The following is a 16816-nucleotide window of genomic DNA, read 5'->3' on the forward strand; positions in this document are numbered from 1 at the left end:
CAAAGCAGGATGGGGCATCACCTCAACCAAGAAGTGGAAGGGTCAGGGGATTTACCTTTCCTAGCCAAGGAAGCTGTGACAGACTGTCCCTGGAGAAATGGTACACTCCTGACCAAATACGGCACTTTTCCTGCCATCTTAGCAACCAGAAGAGCAGGAGATACCCTCCCATGCCTGGCTCAGTGGGTCCCACACCCAAAGAGCCTTGCTCACTGCTAGCAGAGCAGTCTGAGATCAACCTGCGACACTGCACATTGGCGGGAGGAGGGGCGTCCACCATTGCTGAGGCTTGAGTAGCTCACAGTGTAAACAAAGAGGCCGGGAAGCATGAACTGGGCGGAGCGCACCACAGCTCAACAAGGCCTACTGTCTCTATGTATTCCACCTCTGGGGGCAGGGCATAGTAGAATAAAAGCAGCAGACAGCTTCTGCAGACTTAAACATCCCTGTCTGACACCTCTGAAGAGAGTAGTGGTTCTCTCAGCATGGCGTTCAAGTTTCAAGAACAGACTGCCTCCTCAAGCAAGTCCCTGACCTCTGTGTAGCCTGACTGGGAAACACCTCCCAGTAGAGGCCAACAGACACCTCAAACAGGTGCCTCTCTGAGACAAAGCCTCCAGAGGAAGGATCAGGCAGCAATATTTGCTGTTCTGCAGCCTCCACTGGTGATACCCAGGGAAACAGGGTCTGGAGTGGACCCCCAGCAAACTCCAACAGACTTGCAGCTGAGGGGTCTGACTGTTAAAGTCAAAACCAACAAACAGAAAGGAATAGCATCAACATCAGCAAAAAGGACATCCACACAAAACCCCATCTGTAGGTCACCAACATCAAAGACCAAAGGTAGATGAAACCACAAACATGGGGAGAAACCAGAGCAGAAAAGCTGAAAATTCCAAAAAACAGAGTGCCTCTTCTCCAAAGGATCGCAGCTCCTCGCCAGCAAGGGAACAAAACTGGATGGAGAATGAGTTTGACAAGTTGACTGAAGTAGACTTCAGAAGCTCGTAATAACAAACTTCTCCAAGCTAAAGGAGCATGTTCTAACCCATCGCAAAGAAGCTAAAAACCTTGAAAAAATGTTAGATGAACGGCTAATTAGAATAAACAGTGTAGAGAAGACCTTAAATGACTTGATGGAGCTGAAAACCATGGCATAAGAACTTCGTGATGCATGCACAAGCTTCAATAGGTGATTTGATCAAGTGGAAGAAAGGATATCAGTGATTGAAGATCAAATTAATGAAATAAACTGAGAAGACAAGATTAGACAAAAAAGAGTAAAAAGAAACGAACACAGCCTCCAAGAAATATGGGACTATGTGAAAAGACCGAATATACGCTTGATTGGTGTATCTGAAAGTGACTGGGAGAATGGAACCAAGTTAGAAAACACTCTTCAGGATATTATCCAGGAGAACTTCCCCAACCTAGCAAGGCAGGCCAACATTCAACTACAGGAAATACAGAGAACACCACAAAGATACTCCTCGAGAAGAGAAACCCCAACACACATAATTGTCAGATTCACCAAGGTTGAAAGGAAGGAAAAAATGTTAAGAGTAGTCAGAGAGAAAGGTCGGGTTACCCACAAAGGGAAGCCTATCAGACTAACAGCAGATCTCTCGGCAGAAACTCTATAAGCCAGAAGAGAGAGGGGGTCAATATTCAACATTCTTGAAGAAAAAAATTTTCAAACCCAAATCTCATATCCAGCCAAAATAAACTTCATAAGTGAAGGACAAATAAAATCCTTTACGACAAGCAAATACTGAGATTTTGTCACCACCAGGCTTGCCTTACAATAGCTCCTGAAGGAAGCACTAAAGATGGAAAGGAACAACTGGTACCAGCCACTGCAAAAACATGCCAAATGGTAAAGACCATCGATGCTAGGAAGAAACTGCATCAATTAATGGGCAAAATAACCAGCTAACATCATAATGACAGGATCAAATTCAAACATAACAATATTATCCTTAAACATAAATGGGCTGAATGCCTCAATTAAAAAACACAGACTGGCAAATTGGATAAAGAGTCAAGACCCACTGGTGTGCTGTATTCAGAAGACCCATCTCATGTACAAAGATGTACATAGGCTCAAAATAAAGGGATGGAAGAAGAGCTACCAAGCAAATGGAAAGCAAAAAAAAAGCAGGGGCTGCAATCCTAGTCTCTGATAAAACAGACTTTAAACCAACAAAGATCAAAAGAGACAAAGAAGGTCACCACATAATGGTAAAGGGATCAATTCATCAAGAAGAGCTAACCATCCTAAATATATATGCACCCAATACAGGAGCACCCAGATTCATAAAGCAAAGCCTTAGAAACCTACAAGAGACTCCCACGCAATAATAATGGGAGACTTTAATACCCCATTGTCAATATTAGAAAGATCAACAAGACAGAAGGTTAACAAGGATATCCAGGACTTGAACTCAGCTCTGGACCAAGCAGACCTAATAGACATCTACAGAACTCTCCACCCCAAATTGACAGAATATACATTCTTCTCAGCACCACATTGCACTTATTCTAAAGTTGACCACAAAATTTGTAGTAAAACACTCCTCAGCAAGTGGAAAAGAACAGAAATCACAAAAACCTCTCTCAGACCACAGTGCAATCAAATTAGAACTCAGGATTAAGAAACTCACTCAAAACCACTCAACTACATGGAAACTGAACAACCGCTCCTGAATGACTGACTACTGTGTAAATAATGAAATGAAGGCAGAAATAAAGACGTTCTTTGAAATCAATGAGAACAAAGACACAACGTACCAGAATCTCTGGGACACACTTAATGCAGTGTGTAGAGGGAAATTTATAGCACGAAATGCCCACAAGAGAAAGCAGGAAAGACCTAAAATCAACACCTTAACATCATAATTAAAAGAACTAGAGAAGCAAGAGCAAACACATTCAAAAGCTAGCAGGAGGCAAGAAATAAATAAGATCAGAGAAGGACTGAAGGAGATACAGATGCAAAAAACCCTTCAAAAAATCAAGGAATCCAGGAGTTGGTTTTTTGAAAAGACCAACAAAATTGATAGACTGCTAGCAAGACTAATAAAGAAGAAAGGAGAGAAGAATCAAATAGATGCAATAAAAAATGATAAAGGGGATATCACCATTGATCCCACAGAAATACAAACTACCATCAGAGAATACTATAAACACCTCTATGCAAATAAACTAGAAAATCTAGAAGAAATGGATAAATTCCTGGACACATACATCCTCCCAACACTAAACGAGGAAGAAGTTGAATCTCTGAATAGACCAAAAACAGGTTCTCAAACTGAGTCAATAATGAATAGCCTACCACCTAAAAAAGTCCAGGACCAGACAGATGGTCAACCAAATTCTACCAGAAGTACAAAGAGGAGCTGGTACCTTTCCTTCTGAAACTATTTCAATCAACAGAAAAAGAGGGAATCCTTCCTAACTCATTTTATGAGGCTAGCATCATCCTGATACCAAAGCCTGGTAGAGACACAACAAAAAAAAAGAGAATCTTAGGCCAACATCTCTGATGAACATCAATGTGAAAATCCTCAATAAAATACTGGCAAACCGAATCCAGGAGCACATCAAAAAGCTTATCCACCATGATCAAGTGGGCTTCATCCCTGGGATGCAAGGCTGGTTGAACATATGCAAATCAATAAACATAATCCATCAGATAAACTGAACCAATGAAAAAAACCTCAATAGATGCAGAAAAGGCCTTTGACAAAATTTAACAGCCTTTCATGCTAAAAACTCTGAATAAACTAGATATTGATGGGATATATCTCAAAATAATAAGAACTATTTATGACAAACCCACAGCCAATATCATACTGAATGGGCAAAAACTGGAAGCATTCCCTTTGAAAACTGGCACAAGACAGGGATGCCCTCTCTCACTACTCTTATTCAACATAATGTTGGAAGTTCTAACTAGGGCAATCAGGCAAGAGAAAGAAAGAAAGGGTATTCAATTGGAAAAGAGGAAGTCAAATTGTCCCTGTTTGCAGATGACATGATTGTATATTTAGAAAACCCCATCGTCTCAGCCCAAAATCTCCTTAAGCTGATAAGCAACTTCAGCAAAGTCTCAGGATATAAAATAAATATGCAAAAATCACAAGCATTCCTATACACTAATAACAGACAAACAGGGAGTCAAATCGTGAGTGAACTCCCATTCACAAATACTACAAAGAGTGTAATATACCTAGGAATCCAACTTACAAGGGATATGAAGAACCTCTTCAAGGAGAACTACAAACCACTGCTCAATGAAATAAAAGAGGACACAAACAAATGGAACAACATTCCATGCTCGTGGATAGGAAGAATCAATATCATGAAAATGGCCATACTGTCCAGGGTAATTTTTTATAGATTCAACACTATCCCCCATCAAGCTTCCACGGACTTTCTTCACAGAATTGGCAAAAACTACTTTAAAGTTCATTTGGAACCAAAAAAGAGCCTGCAATTGCCAAGACAAGCAAAAAGAACAAAGCTGGAGGCATCATGCTGCCTAACTTGAAGCTATAGTACAAGACTACAGTAACCAAAACAGCATGGTACTGCTACCAAAACAGGTATACAGATCAATGGAACAGAACAGAGGCCTCAGAAATAACACCACACATCTACAACCATCTGATCTTTGACTAACCTGACAAAAACAAGAAATGGGGAAAGGATTCCCTATTTAATAAGTGGTGATGGGAAAACTGGCTAGCCATATGTAGGAAGCTGAAAATTCCTTACACCATATACAAAAATTAACTCAGGATGGATTAAAGACTTAAATGTAAGACCTAACACCATAAAAACCCTAGAAGAAAACCTAGGCAATACCATTCAGGACATAGGCATGGGCAGAGACTTCATGACTAAAACACCAAAAGCAATGGCACCAAAAGCCAGAATTGACAAATGAGATCTAATTAAACTAAAGAGCTTCTGCACAGCAAAATAAACTATCATCAGAGTGAACAGGCAACCTACAGAATGGGAGAAAATCTTTGCAATCTACTCATCTGACAAAGGGCTAATATCCAGAATCTACAAAGAACTTAAACATATTTACAAGAAAAAAACAAACAACCCCATCAAAAACTGGGCAACAGATATGAACAGACACTTCTCAAAAGAAGACATTTATGCACCCAACAGACATGAAAAAATGCTCATCATCACACACACACATACATATATATATACACACACACACACACACACACACACATACATATAACTGAAGGGGAAATTAAGGCCTAGGTACTGAAAGGAAATGTAACTATACCTAAGTCATTTTGCCCATTGATACCTTCTTCTAATTCTCTGGGGGTAATTTCTGCAACTTGGAATGATATGAAAGAATAAATGCCATGGCAATGTCAGGAAATTACCCTGTCATATGCATTACCTGTGATATGACATATTGTATGAACCAAATATGAGGTATAATTTCAGGAGCACTGAGAGATCTCACTTCATCTCTCTCCACCCTCCAAGTCTTGCCAGGGTGCTAAAAATTGCCACATTTTTTCACTGTTTTGAGTTAAGTCCTTAAACTACTGTGAAATGCGTATTTCATCTGGGAGGGGCAGCACTCTGAGTCATTAATAATAACAATTACTCGAATGACTTCATCGAGTTATCTGGCCCGTTTCTGGGCAGTCTCCAGGGTGGTAGTGATGGTGCTTTTGATCGTGGAGAAAAAACCAGAGGACGTCTGAAAGACAGACTCTGGGTGTGGACCCAGGAAGACAGTAAAAGGACCTTGCTACTTCCCCGTTTTTCTAAGACTGGCCTGGTCTCATTGTTTGAGAGGTGTGGGATGAGATCATGAGAATTATTCTGGCTATAGTAAAATTCTGGCTATAATTGCTTTATTGTAAACTTCAGGCTGTATGAAGAGGCTGGATTAAGTGCTTTGGTTACACACTCACCAACTATGTGAATTTGTATGTCTTACTTAAATTCTTGGATCCTCAGTTTCCCATCTGTTATGTAAGAATAAAAACACATGCTTCACTTAACTCCTGTGAAAATTGGGTAAATTAATGAATGTGAAAGTATATTGCAAATAAAAGAGGGTTATGCGAAGGACCATGTTTGACCCAGCAATACTCCTTGGTATTTACTCAAAGGAGTTGAAAGCTTATTTCCACACAAAAACCTGCACATGCACACTTGTAGCAGCTTTATCCATAATTGCCAACGTGGAAACAACCAAGCTGTCCTTCAATAGAAGAATGCATAAACAAACTCTGATACATCCATACAGTGGACTATTTCTCAGCGATAAAAAGAAATGATCTCTGAAGCCATCAAAAGACAGGAAGGAACCTTAAATGCATATTACTGAATGAAAGAAGCCATCTAAAAAGGCTCCATACTGTATGATTCCAACTATATGTCATTCTGGTAAAGGCAAAAACTTGGGAGGGAGTAAAAAGACCATTGGTTGCCGAAGGCTTGGGGGGATGGGATAACTAGGTCGAGAACAAGGGATTTTTAGGGCAGTCAAACTTTTTTTTTTTTTTTTTTGAGATGGAGTCTCACTCTGTCTTCCAGGCTGGAGTGCAATGGCACAATCTCAGCTCACTGCAATCTCCGCCTCCTGGGTTCAAGCCTTTCTCCTACCTCAGCGTCCTATATTAATGAGATTATCTAATCTGGGTTCTAACAAACCAACAAATCCAAAATTGTGTATGACATCATTCATTTATAGTATAGTCATGTGTTGTTTAACAATGGGAATATTTTCTGAGAAATTCATCATTAGACAATTTCATCATTGTGCAAACATAATAGAGTGTACTTACACAAACTTTGATGGTATAGTCTACTACACAACTAGTCTATTTGGTATAGCCTAATGCTCCTGGGCTACAAACCTGTAGAGCATGTTACTGTACTGAATACTGTAGGCAACTGTAATGCAATGGCAAGTATTTATATATTTAAACATAGAAAAAGTACAGTAGCAAGGCACAATGGCTCATGCCTGTAATCCCAACACTTTGAGAGGCTGAGGCAGGCAGATTGCCTAGCGTCAGGAGTTTGAGACCAGCTTGGCCAGCATGATGAAACCCCATCTCTAGTAAAAATAAAAAAATTAGCCAGCCATGGTGGCAGGCACCTGTAATCCCAGCTACTCAGGAGGCTAGGGCAGGAGAATCACTTGAACCCGGGAGGTGGAGGCTCAGTGAACCGATATCATGCCACCGCACTCCAGCCTGGGCGACAAGAGCAAGACTTCATCTCAAAAAAAAAAAAAAAAAAGAAAGAAAGAAAAGAAAAGAAAAAGTACAGTAAAAGTATAAAAGTTTTCTTTTTAATATAAATGTTTTCTATAAGAGTACACTTATATGGGGCACTCACCATGAATGGAGCTTGCAAGAGGGGAAGCTGCTCTGGGCAACTCAGTGAGTGAGTGGCGACTGAATGTGAAGGCCTAGGACACTACCGTAGATTACCATAGACTTTTTATAACACTCTGCACTTAGGCTACACTAAATTTTTTTTGTTAATTCTGTCTTCAATAATAATAAATTAACCTTAACTCATTGTAACTTTTTTACTTTATAAACTTAAATTTTTTAACTTTTTGACTATTTTGTAATAACACTTAGCTTAAAAGATAAACTCATTATACAATGGAACAAAACTATTTTCTTCTTTTATATTCTTATTCTATAAGCTTGTTTCTATTTTTACATTTTTTTTTTAATTTTAAACTTTTTTGTTGGAAACAAAGATGCAAGAAAACACACACATTAGCCAGACCTACACAGGGTTGGAATCATCAGTATCACTGTCTTCCATTTCCACATCTCATCCCACTGGAAGTCTTTGAGGTAAATAACACACATGGAGCTGTAGTCATCTTCTATGATAACAATACCTTTTTCTGAGTATCTCCTGAAGGACCTGCCTTAGGCTGTTTTACAGTTAATTGTTTTCTTAGAAGGAATATACTCTAAAATAAAAATATCCCTGGTTGTCTAGTGTTCAGGATTTTTTAAAAGGTCAGGCGCAGTGGCTCACACTTTTAATCCCAACACTTCGGGAGGCTGAAGCAGAAGGATCTCTTGAACCCAAGAGTTCAAGACCAGCTGGGCAACATAGCGAGTCCCCCATAGCTACCAAAAAACAAAAAAATTAGCGGGGCATGGTAGCCCGCACCTGTGGTCCCATCTACTTGGGTGGCTGAGATAGGAGGATAGTTTGAGCCCAGGAAGTAGAGGCCACAGTGAGCTATGATTGTGCCACTGCACTCCAGCCTGGGTGACAGAGTGAGACCATCTCTCAAGAAAAGAAAGAAAGAGATGAAATTTTCTGTACTTTTGAGGGGGCGGAGCAAGATGGCCGAATAGGAACAGCTCCAGTCTCCAACTCCCAGCGCGAGCAACACAGAAGACCGGTGATTTCTGCATTTTCAACTGAGGTACTGGGTTCATCTCACTGGGGAGTGCCGGACGATCGGTGCTGGTCAGCTGCTGCAGCCCGACCAGCGAGAGCTGAAGCAGGGCGAGGCATTGCCTCACCTGGGAAGCGCAAGGGGGAAGGGAATCCCTTTTCCTAGCCAGGGGAACTGAGACACACAACACCTGGAAAATCGGGTAACTCCCACCCCAATACTGCGCTTTAAGCAAACAGGCACACCAGGAAATCATATCCCACACCTGGCCGGGAGGGTCCCACACCCACTGAGCCTCCCTCATTGCTAGCACAGCAGTCTGTGATCTACCGGCAAGGCAGCAGCAAGGCTGGGGGAGGGGCGCCCGCCATTGCTGAGGCTTAAGTAGGTAAACAAAGCTGCTGGGAAGCTTGAACTGGGTGGAGCTCACAGCAGCTCAAGGAAACCTGCCTGTCTCTGTAGACTCCACCTCTGGGGACAGGGCAATAACAAACACAGCCGAAACCTCTGCAGACGCAAACGACTCTGTCTGACAGCTTTGAAGAGAGCAGTGGATCTCCCAACACGGAGGTTGAGATCTGAGAAGGGACAGACTCCCTGCTCAAGTGGGTCCCTGACCCCTGAGTAGCCTAACTGGGAGACATCCCCCACTAGGGGCAATCTGACACCCCACACCTCACAGGGTGGAGTACACCCCTGAGAGGAAGCTTCCAAAGCAAGAATCAGACAGGTACACTCACTGTTCAGAAATATTCTATCCTCTGCAGCCTCTGCTGCTGATACCCAGGCAAACAGGGTCTGGAGTGGACCTCAAGCAATCTCCAACAGACCTACAGCTGAGGGTCCTGACTGTTAGAAGGAAAACTATCAAACAGGAAGGACACCTACACCAAAACCCCATCAGTACATCACCATCATCAAAGACCAGAGGCAGATAAAACCACAAAGATGGGGAAAAAGCAGGGCAGAAAAGCTGGAAATTCAAAAAATAAGAGCGCATCTCCCCCGGCAAAGGAGCGCAGCTCATCGCCAGCAACGGATCAAAGCTGGACGGAGAATGACTTTGACGACACGAGAGAAGAAGGCTTCAGTCCATCAAATTTCTCAGAGCTAAAGGAGGAATTAATTACGTACCCAGCGCAAAGAAACTAAAAATCTTGAAAAAAAAGTGGAAGAATTGATGGCTAGAGTAATTAATGCAGAGAAGGTCATAAACGAAATGAAAGAGATGAAAACCATGACACAAGAAATACGTGACAAATGCACAAGCTTCAGTAACCGACTCGATCAACTGGAAGAAAGAGTATCTGCGATTGAGGATCAAATGAATGAAATGAAGCGAGAAGAGAAACCAAAAGAAAAAAGAAGAAAAAGAAATGAACAAAGCCTGCAAGAAGTATGGGATTATGTAAAAAGACCAAATCTACGTCTGATTGGGGTGCCTGAAAGTGAGGGGGAGAATGGAACCAAGTTGGAAAACACTCTTCAGGATATCATCCAGGAGAACTTCCCCAACCTAGTAGGGCAGGCCAACATTCAAATCCAGGAAATACAGAGAACGCCACAAAGATACTCCTCGAGAAGAGCAACTCCAAGACACATAATTGCCAGATTCACCAAAGTTGAAATGAAATGAAGGAAAAAATCTTAAGGGCAGCCAGAGAGAAAGGTCGGGTTACCCACAAAGGGAAGCCCATCAGACTAACAGCAGATGTCTCGGCAGAAACTCTCCAAGCCAGAAGAGAGTGGGGGCCAATATTCAACATTCTTAAAGAAAAGAATTTTAAACCCAGAATTTCATATCCAGCCAAACTAAGTTTCATAAGTGAAGGAGAAATAAAATCCTTTACAGATAAGCAAATGCTTAGAGATTTTGTCACCACTAGGCCTGCCTTACAAGAGACCCTGAAGGAAGCACTAAACATGGAAAGGAACAACCGGTACCAGCCATTGCAAAAACATGCCAAAATGTAAAGACCATCGAGGCTAGGAAGAAACTGCATCAACTAACTAGCAAAATAACCAGTTAATATCATAATGGCAGGATCAAGTTCACACATAACAATCTTAACCTTAAGTGTAAATGGACTAAATGCTCCAATTAAAAGACACAGACTGGCAAACTGGATAAAGAGTCAAGACCCATCAGTCTGCTGTATTCAGGAGACCCATCTCACACGCAGAGACCTACATAGGCTCAAAATAAAGGGATGGAGGAAGATTTACCAAGCAAATGGAGAACAAAAAAAAGCGGGGGTTGCAATACTAGTCTCTGATAAAACAGACTTTAAACCATCAAAGATCAAAAGAGACAAAGAAGGCCATTACATAATGGTAAAGGGATCAATTCAACAGGAAGAGCTAACTATCCTAAATATATATGCACCCAATACAGGAGCACCCAGATTCATCAAGCAAGTCCTTAGAGACTTACAAAGAGACTTAGACTCCCATACAATAATAATAGGAGACTTCAACACTCCACTGTCAACATTAGACAGATCAACGAGACAGAAAGTTAACAAGGATATCCAGGAATTGAACTCATCTCTGCAGCAAGCAGACCTAATAGACATCTATAGAACTCTCCACCCCAATTCAACAGAATATACATTCTTCTCAGCACCACATCGTACTTACTCCAAAATTGACCACGTAATTGGAAGTAAAGCACTCCTCAGCAAATGTACAAGAACAGAAATTATAACAAACTGTCTCTCAGACCACAGTGCAATCAAACTAGAACTCAGGACTAAGAAACGCAATCAAAACTGCTCAACTACATGGAAACTGAACATCCTGCTCCTGAATGACTACTGGGTACATAACGAAATGAAGGCAGAAATAAAGATGTTCTTTGAAACCAATGAGAACAAAGATACAACATACCAGAATCTCTGGGACACATTTAAAGCAGTGTGTAGAGGGAAATTTATAGCACTAAATGCCCACAAGAGAAAGCTGGAAAGATCTAAAATTGACACTCTAACATAGCAATTAAAAGAACTAGAGAAGCAAGAGCAAACACATTCAAAAGCTAGCAGAAGGCTAGAAATAACTAAGATCAGAGCAGAACTGAAGGAGATAGAGACACAAAAAACTCTCCAAAAAATCAATGAATCCAGGAGTTGGTTTTTTGAAAAGATCAACAAAATTGACAGACCACTAGCAAGACTAATAAAGAAGAAAAGAGAGAAGAATCAAATCGACGCAATTAAAAATGATAAAGGGGATATCACCACCGACCCCACAGAAATACAAACTACCATCAGAGAATACTATAAACACCTCTACGCAAATAAACTGGAAAATCTAGAAGAAATGGATAATTTCCTGGACACTTTCACTCTTCCAAGACTAAACCAGGAAGAAGTTGAATCCCTGAATAGACCAATAGCAGGCTCTGAAATTGAGGCAATAATTAATAGCCTACCAACCAAAAAAAGTCCAGGACCAGATGGATTCACAGCTGAATTCTACCAGAGGTACAAGGAGGAGTTGGTACCATTCCTTCTGAAACTATTCCAATCAATAGAAAAAGAGGGAATCCTCCCTAACTCATTTTATGAGGCCAACATCATCCTGATACCAAAGCCTGGCAGAGACACAACAAAAAAAGAGAATTTTAGACCAATATCCCTGATGAACATCGATGCAAAAATCCTCAATAAAATACTGGCAAACCGGATTCAGCAACACATCAAAAAGCTTATCCACCATGATCAAGTGGGCTTCATCCCTGGGATGCAAGGCTGGTTCAACATTCGCAAATCAATAAACATAATCCAGCATATAAACAGAACCAAAGACAAGAACCACATGATTATCTCAATAGATGCAGAAAAGGCTTTTGACAAAATTCAACAGCCCTTCATGCTAAAAACGCTCAATAAATTCGGTATTGATGGAACGTACCTCAAAATAATAACAGCTATTTATGACAAACCCACAGCCAATATCATACTGAATGGGCAAAAACTGGAAAAATTCCCTTTGAAAACTGGCACAAGACAGGGATGCCCTCTCTCACCACTCCTATTCAACATAGTGTTGGAAGTTCTGGCTAGGGCAATTAGGCAAGAGAAAGAAATCAAGGGTATTCAGTTAGGAAAAGAAGAAGTCAAACTGTCCCCCTGTTTGCAGATGACATGATTGTATATTTAGAAAACCCCATTGTCTCAGCCCAAAATCTCCTTAAGCTGATAAGCAACTTCAGCAAAGTCTCAGGATACAAAATTAATGTGCAAAAATCACAAGCATTCTTATACACCAGTAACAGACAAACAGAGAGCCAAATCAGGAATGAACTTCCATTCACAATTGCTTCAAAGAGAATAAAATACCTAGGAATCCAACTTACAAGGGATGTAAAGGACCTCTTCAAGGAGAACTACAAACCACTGCTCAGTGAAATCAAAGAGGACACAAACAAATGGAAGAACATACCATGCTCATGGATAGGAAGAATCAATATCGTGAAAATGGCCATACTGCCCAAGGTAATTTATAGATTCAATGCCATCCCCATCAAGCTACCCATGAGTTTCTTCACAGAATTGGGAAAAAAACCGCTTTAAAGTTCATATGGAACCAAAAAAGAGCCCGCATCTCCAAGACAATCCTAAGTCAAAAGAACAAAGCTGGAGGCATCACGCTACCTGACTTCAAACTATACTACAAGGCTACAGTAACCAAAACAGCATGGTACTGGTACCAAAACAGAGATATAGACCAATGGAACAGAACAGAGGCCTCAGAAATAATACCACACATCTACAGCCATCTGATCTTTGACAAACCTGAGAGAAACAAGAAATGGGGAAAGGATTCCCTATTTAATAAATGGTGCTGGGAAAATTGGCTAGCCATAAGTAGAAAGCTGAAACTGGATCCTTTCCTTACTCCTTATACGAAAATTAATTCAAGATGGATTAGAGACTTAAATGTTAGACCTAATACCATAAAAATCCTAGAGGAAAACCTAGGTAGTACCATTCAGGACATAGGCATGGGCAAAGACTTCATGTCTAAAACACCAAAAGCAATGGCAGCAAAAGCCAAAATTGACAAATGGGATCTCATTAAACTAAAGAGCTTCTGCACAGCAAAAGAAACTACCATCAGAGTGAACAGGCAACCTACAGAATGGGAGAAAATTTTTGCAATCTACTCATCTGACAAAGGGCTAATATCCAGAACCTACAAAGAACTCAAACAAATTTACAAAAAAAAAAAAACAAACAACCCCATCAAAAAGTGGGCAAAGGATATGAACAGACATTTCTCAAAAGAAGACATTCATACAGCCAACAGACACATGAAAAAATGCTCATCATCACTGGCCATCAGAGAAATGCAAATCAAAACCACAATGAGATACCATCTCACACCAGTTAGAATGGCGATCATGAAAAAGTCAGGAAACAACAGGTGCTGGAGAGGATGTGGAGAAATAGGAACACTTTTACACTGTTGGTGGGATTGTAAACTAGTTCAACCATTATGGAAAACAGTATGGCGATTCCTCAAGGATCTAGAACTAGATGTACCATATGACCCAGCCATCCCATTACTGGGTATATACCCAAAGGATTATAAATTATGCTGCTATAAAGACACATGCACTCGTATGTTTATTGCAGCACTATTCACAATAGCAAAGACTTGGAATCAACCCAAATGTCCATCAGTGACAGATTGGATTAAGAAAATGTGGCACATATACACCATGGAATACTATGCAGCCATCAAAAAGGATGAGTTTGTGTCCTTTGTAGGGACATGGATGCAGCTGGAAACCATCATTCTTAGCAATCTATCACAAGAACAGAAAACCAAACACCGCATGTTCTCACTCATAGGTGGGAACTGAACAATGAGATCACTCGGACTCAGGAAGGGGAACATCACACACAGGGGCCTGTCATGGGGAGGGGGGAGGGGGGAGGGATTGCATTGGGAGTTATACCTGATGTAAATGACAAGTTGATGGGTGCAGCACACCAACATGGCACAAGTATACATATGTAACAAACCTGCACGTTATGCACATGTACCCTACAACTTAAAGTATAATAATAATAAATAAATTTAAAAAAAAAAGAAAAGAAAGAAAGAAAAATAAAATAACCATAAAAAGCATAGTAGAGTAAATACATGAACCAGTAACATAGTCATTTATTATCATTATCAAGTATTATGTACTGTACATAACAGTATATGCTATGCTTCATATAGCTGGCAGCATAGTAGGTTTGTTTACACCAGCATCACCACAAACATATGAGTAATGCATTGTGCTATGACACTAAGAAGGCTATGACGTCACTAGGCGATAGGAATTTTTCAGCTCCATTATAACCTTTTTGGACTGCCGTCATATATGCAATCCATCATCAACCAAAATGTGGTATGCAGCACATGACTGTAGTTAAAAATTGAAAACACTCAATATCTAACAACAGGAGAATGGTCCAGTAAATTTGAAAGTATCCCCTGTGTTTCATATAATGTAGCCATTGAAACTAATGCTAATAAAAAGTACAACATAACATGGGGAATTAGTACAATGAAAAGAGAAAAAGGCAGGATACGAAATTGTAAACAGTATCTCAAGGATGCAAACACAATTGGAAAGAGAACAATAGTCATGACCAAACACCATCATATATTAAGCACTTACTGAATGCCAGGCATGCACTGTGCTAAGCACTTTACATTCATTTTCTCATTTAATCCCCAAGAACCCTATGAGGTAAATACAATGATTATTTCAATGGTATTAATGAGAAGACAGACTCACAGAGATTAAGCCGCTTTTCCAAAATTTCACAGAACACTAACTCAGCTGTATCTGACACTCACTTGGCTATGCTGCCAGCCAACTTTTTCATGAGGTCTTTGAATGATTTTTGCAGAAATCACGTTCTATTTTTCTTTAGTTTCTGATTTTTCTAAAAGTAGCGTGATTATCTTTCTAATTAAAAATATAAACACAAAATAAGTCCTTTTTAAAAAAAGAAAGAACAAGTCCCACACACACGCACACACACACATGCAAACAAAATGTTTTGCTTTTTCTTAAGATGTTGTGTCAGAGCAGCACCACAGAGCCTCAGAAAAGAGATGGTAGAAGTAAGCTGAAAACTGAGTGGGATTAGATTTCTCACATTTCTTCATTCACCTTTCAACAAAATCCCACTAGAAACACTATGGGTCAGTAGTACTTAACCTTTGGTGGGGTCATGATTCCCTTGATAATTTGTTGAAAACCATGGACCCTCTTCCCAGGACAATGCAAGAAGCATGTCATGGATCCACACACACACACACACACACACACACACACACACACACACACACATTTTGCATGCTATTTCAGAAGATTAAACAGATGCAAACCACGCCTATCAATGTGTCTCAGGTAAAAGTCCCTGACATAAAATAATATAAGAAGTCAACTTTCGTCTGATTTACTGAAGCTTGACTAAAGTTCTGAAATTACTGTCTACATAATAAGTCATAGCTGGCAGTGTTGTTCGCTATGATGCCTTACCATCAGCAGGGATGTGCTCTGAGGTATTTCTTGGTGGAAAGATGGATTTCAGGAGATTTATCTTCATTCTTGACTGATTCCCTGATGGCCAACAGTGTCTGGGGATGGTCAGAGGGAAACTAATAGGCCTACATGAATATGAACTTAGGAGGAAAGTCATTAAAACAACTCAAGGGTAATTCCCAGGAGTGTATCCCTTTACGGTTTACAAAGCATTTTCATACCCTTGATCTCAGTTGACCCCTCACAACCCTATGAAGAGAGAGCATTGGTTCTATTTTACATGTAACCCAGATCTGCACTCCCAGTTTCATCTACAAGAGCTGACTCTATTTTGGCCAACCCCCAAACTTAATGCAAATTCAACACCTTCATTATTTTAATGAGAAATGAATTGGTTTAATTAAGGATATTGTAATTTTTCTAGATTTTATTAAATATTCACGAAGGCCCATGGAAGGGTCACCTCACACAGAACACAGTTTTACAAAATCTCAATTAAACGCTTCTCAAGGAAGTCTCTCCTCCTGCCCCACTCACCAGATACCCTCTCCCCACTGAAATCCTGCATTACATAGAGTTGCTTCCTTCTTCTAGATGAGCAGGAGTCTTATTAAAGCATCTTATCCACAAGGCTGATGTTGTGGACATTTGTGGGTTTGTTGTTTTGATTTGTTTTTGTCTCTCTATCTTGTCACCTGGCATCCACTTCCCTTTCTTGTGGTAACAGCCCACACACCTCCCCCACTCCCAGTCCATGTGATTAGATGATGAAGAAGAGCTGATGCTAGGATCATATGACTCGGGCCATGTCAGTC

General features: G+C 40.4%; 1 protein-coding gene across 1 annotated transcript in view; it reads left to right on the forward strand.

Annotated features, from left to right (window-relative positions):
- TMEM165 (transmembrane protein 165) overlaps positions 1–16816 on the forward strand; it is a 777160-nt gene that overhangs the window by 642704 nt on the left and 117640 nt on the right. The gene's annotated exons all lie outside the window — the stretch shown is intronic.

This window comes from Macaca thibetana, chromosome 5, assembly GCF_024542745.1.
Source record: "Macaca thibetana thibetana isolate TM-01 chromosome 5, ASM2454274v1, whole genome shotgun sequence".
NCBI classification, from domain to species: domain Eukaryota; kingdom Metazoa; phylum Chordata; class Mammalia; order Primates; family Cercopithecidae; genus Macaca; species Macaca thibetana.